Here is a 5,063-nt window from a genome sequence, read left to right as displayed (position 1 = left end):
AGGCATATCTGTATACGTGTGGGCCATGTGTATGTGTATGGTATGCATATTGGGTGTGTTTGCCATTTGGGGGGCCTGGGGGACTGTTCAGACTGGTTCTAAGGTTGACTACTGAGTTAATCAATCAACATTTATTAAATGCCTACTATGTGCCAGACACTGTTCCAGGTAGTATCTAGCTGCCAGGTAAGACCTTAGGCAAATCACTCAACCCCACTGAGTCTACAAATCTCCCCCTTGAAAAGCAACTCTTCCCTATGGATCCCTGCCAACCCTGTCATAAGAAAGAATGATTATGGATGGTAAGAAAAGGCCATAACTAAATGCAGAGTAATCATCATTACAATTATTGTTGCATTGGAGGCAAAAGAAAGCTCCTTTTCCCTTTTCGTATTCCTTAATATATGTTACTTATATGCTTTTCCCTTCTTTCCTCCCCTACGCTACCCCCTACCACATGGCCACTTCTCTGTATTTTGAATTTTTTTTCCACTGTATATCTGTGGTATCACTCCCAGTCAAGTTAAAGCCCCTTGAGGCCAAGAGTTTTATTTTTGTTTTCCCATCCCCTTCACCTTGCATTAGGCCAGAACCTATGATTTCCTTAGCATAAAGCCTCTTCAGCAAGACAGTTTCCTCTTCCAATAAGGATTAGTAATAGTTATATAATTTACAATCCTAGGGATTTAAAAGATGTTTGTAGATTAAATAAATGAATTCCCACTATTCTTTAACACATATTCACACACACACACACACACACACATCATTCGAACACACCTAAGGGTCCAAAAGATACATACTTCCTAGAAACAAGATGACAAAATTACTGGAGGGGCCAGGTTTTTCAGCAAGATGAGAATAAGATATGCTCCCTAAATCACCAGGTAAGTGAGTATCAGATAAGATAAGGTAGGTGGAAAGGGCTGTAAAAATGTCCCCTGTTGAGAACTGGAAAACTGTGGGACAGAATTTTTAGGTTTAGACTAACATTTTCTACTCAGTACCATAATGAGCTCAAAATGGATATGTGCCTTGAATATTAAGGGTCATATTTTTTAATTGCAAGAGAACTGGAACAAGAACCTTTTACAGTTAAGGTGAGGAGGTAAGTTCTTTTTTTAAATTTATATTTTTAATCTTTTTTTTTTTTTACAATTTTATTTATTTACTTTTAATTTACAACATTCAATTCCACAATCCCTTGAGTTCCAAATTTTCTTCCCCTTCCTCTCCTTCTCCTTTCCCCCTCCATGGTGGCATGTAATCAAATATAGAATCTACAAATATCTTCATATTAAACATTAGTCAAGTTGTAAAGAAGGATTATAACCAATGGAGCGAACAATGAGAAAGAAGAAATAGAACAAAACAAAAAAGAGAGAGAGAGCAAATAGTTTGCTTCAATCTACATTCAGACTCTATAGTTCTTTATCTGGATGTGGATATCCCTTTCAAATCTTTTGGAATTGTCTTCTAACCTTGAATTACTGAGAGGAGCCTAGTCTATCAAAGTTAGTTGTCACACATATGATGTGTCTGTAATTGTGTACAAAGTTCTCCCAATTCTGCTAAGGAGGTAAGTTCTTAATCAAACCTGGGACAGAGGTGGTCATAAATCACAAAATAGACAATTTGGGATACATGAAATTGAAAAGCATTTGCACAAACAAAATTGACCATTAGGATGAGGGGAAACAATCAATTGAGTAAAAATATTTAAGGCAAGTATCTCTAATAAGAATATGATGTTCAAGACATGTAGAACTAAGAAATATATAAGATGAAAAGACATTCCTCAATCAACAGTCAAAAGAATTTGATTAAAAAGTTTTCAAAAAAAAATCGCAAATTACCAATGAAAGAATGACCCAAATCACTGATAATAAGAAAAATGCAAATCAAAACAGCTTTGAGGTTTCACCTCATACACATCACATTCGAAAAAGTGACCAAAAGCGGTAATAGTAGCAGTTGGAGAGGTCAAGGAAAGATAGACGCACTAATGCTTTGTTGAAGGAACTATTGATTTGGTGAAACCATTCTGGGAAACAATTTTAAATTATGCTAAGAAAGTGATCAAAATGACTGTATTCTTTGACCCAGATATCTCACTGCTAGTTATATATCCCAAGAAGGTCAGTGATAAAAAAAAGAAGGCTCCCATATCCCATAACATTTATAGTAGCACTTCTTGTAGTAGCAAAGAATTGGAAACAAAGCAAATACCCATAGATCGGGGAATAGCTAAAAGTTGTGGTATATGAGTATGATAGCTTGTTACTGTTCTGTAAGAAACAATGAATACGACGAGTAACAGAAAAGCATGTATTGACATATAGAGGCCGCTAGATGGCGGAGCGGATAGAGTGCAGGACCTGAAATCAGGAAGACTCATCTTCCTGAGTTCAAATACAGCCTCAGATACTGATATACGATGCTGGGCAAGTTATTCAACCCTGTTTGCCTCAGTTTCCTCATCTGTAAAATGAGCTGGAGAACGAAATGGCAAGCCATTCCAGTACTGCTGCCAAGAAAACTCCAAATAAGGTCATGAAGAGTTGGACAACCGAAAAATGACTAAACAACAAAATAATATTATCTTAAATAATATTATCTTATACAAGGTGTCCCCAAAGTCTTATACTTTAGTCTTTGGGGACACATTGTGTAACAATATACAATGAAGGTGACACAGTGGATAAGACACTGGATTTGGAGTTAGGAAGACAAAAGTGCCTGACGTGCTCCAGACATTTATTAGTTGTGTGATCCTACACAAGTCATTTAACTTTTTTTTAATATATTTATTTTGCTTTTTGGAGGGCAATTGGGGTTAAGTGACTTGCCCAAGGTCACACGGCTAGTTTTTGTGTTAAGTGTCTGAGGCCAGATTTGAACTCAGGTCCTCCCGACTCCAGGGCTGGTGCTCTATTCACTGCATCACCTAGCTGTCTGATTTAACCTTTGTTAAATGAAGTTTCCTCAATTGCAAAATGGGGATGATAATAACACCACCTCATAGGGTTGTTGTGAGGCTCAAATAAGATAATATGTGAAACCTGCTGTAAACCTTAAAGCATCATATAATGGTAACTATTATTATTAATTATTCCATGACACTTGTATCCACCTCTTAGCTTCCTTTAAGTCCCAGCTAAAATCCCACCTCCTACAGGAAGCCTTCCCCACCCCCTCTTAATTCCAGTGTTTTCCCTCTGTTAATTATCTCCCTTTCCTATATACTTGTTTGCATATTGTCTCCCCCATTAGCCTGAAAGCTCCCAGAGGGCAGAGACTATCTCATGACTCTTTTTATATCTCTAGGACATAGTAGGCACTTAATAAATGTTTATTGAATAGATTTTACAGGGTTATGCTGGGAGAAAACTCTTTGGACACTTTAAGGAACAAGGAGGGTGAGGATGGCACATTGGAAAGTGTGTGGAATCTGGAGCCCCACCACCTGGGCTGAAATCCCACATCTATTTGTCATCTGGGTAACATTGGCTTGTCATTTTAATTCAGTTCCATCATCTGAAAATGAGAGAGTTGGATTAAATTACCTTTAAGGTTCCATACAGCTCTAAATCTTTTAGTTTATGAGTTATGAAGGATTGTGGGTATTTAAATTACCCATAATTTGAGGACTTAAAAAAAAAACCCCAAACCTCAAACACATCTGCAAAGTACCTGGGCCCAGAGGTAATCTCCACCCTAAACACCTGCACTCAACCTTAGCACAAAGTTGCACCCCCAGCACATCTCTGGTCCCAAAGCATTTTCCCCAGAAAGCAGGGAGGAAGCAGAACAGCACCAGCTAAGTAAGGCAAAGGCGGGACCTGGGCTGGGGCCTGTGTTTTAGGAGAGCAGCAGGGCAGGGCTCTGGGGAGATCCTGAGATTCTTCCTGGCTGTCCCTGGGCAGCATTTGTGCTGGGTGAGCAGAATGGCAAGGCAGGATCAGCAGCCCCACCCTGCCCACACCCTGTCGTTTCCCAGAAGGAGCAGAGTGTGTAGCAGATGGGTAAAAGGGACCGGCCCATTGAAGTGGGTGAGGGGAGGACCAAAAAGGAGGTCTGCACATTCACACTCAGGCACACATGGGGGGTCCTTCATCCCTAACACTCAGATCTTAGCTAGCTCCTCTCCTATCTGGCACCACCCAATAATTTCACAGAGATCTCATACTTCTCCACTGTACACTGTCCATGCTCTAGCTGATCGGGATTCTTTGTCTCCCTTTGTATCCTTCTTTTAAGATCCAAGTTTCCTTCTTCTGTTCCTTTCCTCCCTATATGTAGACTCTCTACCCAGCTTTCCACCCATGCTTGAAAGCTGAACTGAAATACAATCTCCTCCAGGAAGATTTTCCTGACACCACCAAGGAAATTTCTCCCCCTGGGCCCATGCAGAGTGCTTTGCTCCTTCATTTATTCATCATGTGTTATTTAATATTAGTTGAACACCTATTGAATCCCTCCCCTTCCCTCCCACTAGTATTTATAGAGAGCTTTAAGGTTTCCAAACTACTTTACAAATATTACCTCATTTGATCCTCACAAACAACTTTGGGAGACAGATACTATAGTAATCTTCACTTTACAGATATGGAAACTGAGGCAGATGGCAGCTAGGTGACTTGTCCAGGGTCACGTAGCTAGTTAATGGTGAAGGAAAAAAAAACATCTTCTTTCCCATATTCTTGAGATGCTATTAGGATGCCTAACCACTGACTTCAGCAAGCCATTCTAACCCAATTAAGAACTGTCTCTCCCTACAAGAGCTCCTTGGGCAAACCCTAGGGCCTGTGGGAGAGCTATAACTGCCATGGGAAGGGGAGGCTCTGCTCCAGGGTACACATTTCCAGAGGAGGCAGGAGGCAGAGGGCTCACTTGCATTTCAGTAAAAGCCTAGACTTCAAGATTGTACCAATGGTCAGAATGGTCAGGTCTTCCTGACTCCCTGTCCAATGCTGGACCCAACAGGCCACCTAGTTGTTGAGACTGTAAGCTCCATGAGGGCAGGGACTGAATTCTATCTAAACTTTCTCCCAGTGTCGAGT

This window comes from Petaurus breviceps, unplaced genomic scaffold (genome assembly GCF_028583685.1).
Source record: "Petaurus breviceps papuanus isolate PSGF00001 unplaced genomic scaffold, PetGlider_PUasm1.0 90895, whole genome shotgun sequence".
NCBI classification, from domain to species: Eukaryota; Metazoa; Chordata; class Mammalia; order Diprotodontia; family Petauridae; genus Petaurus; species Petaurus breviceps.
The sequence above is the reverse complement of the archived record's forward strand: the minus strand, read 5'-3'. Positions refer to the sequence as shown.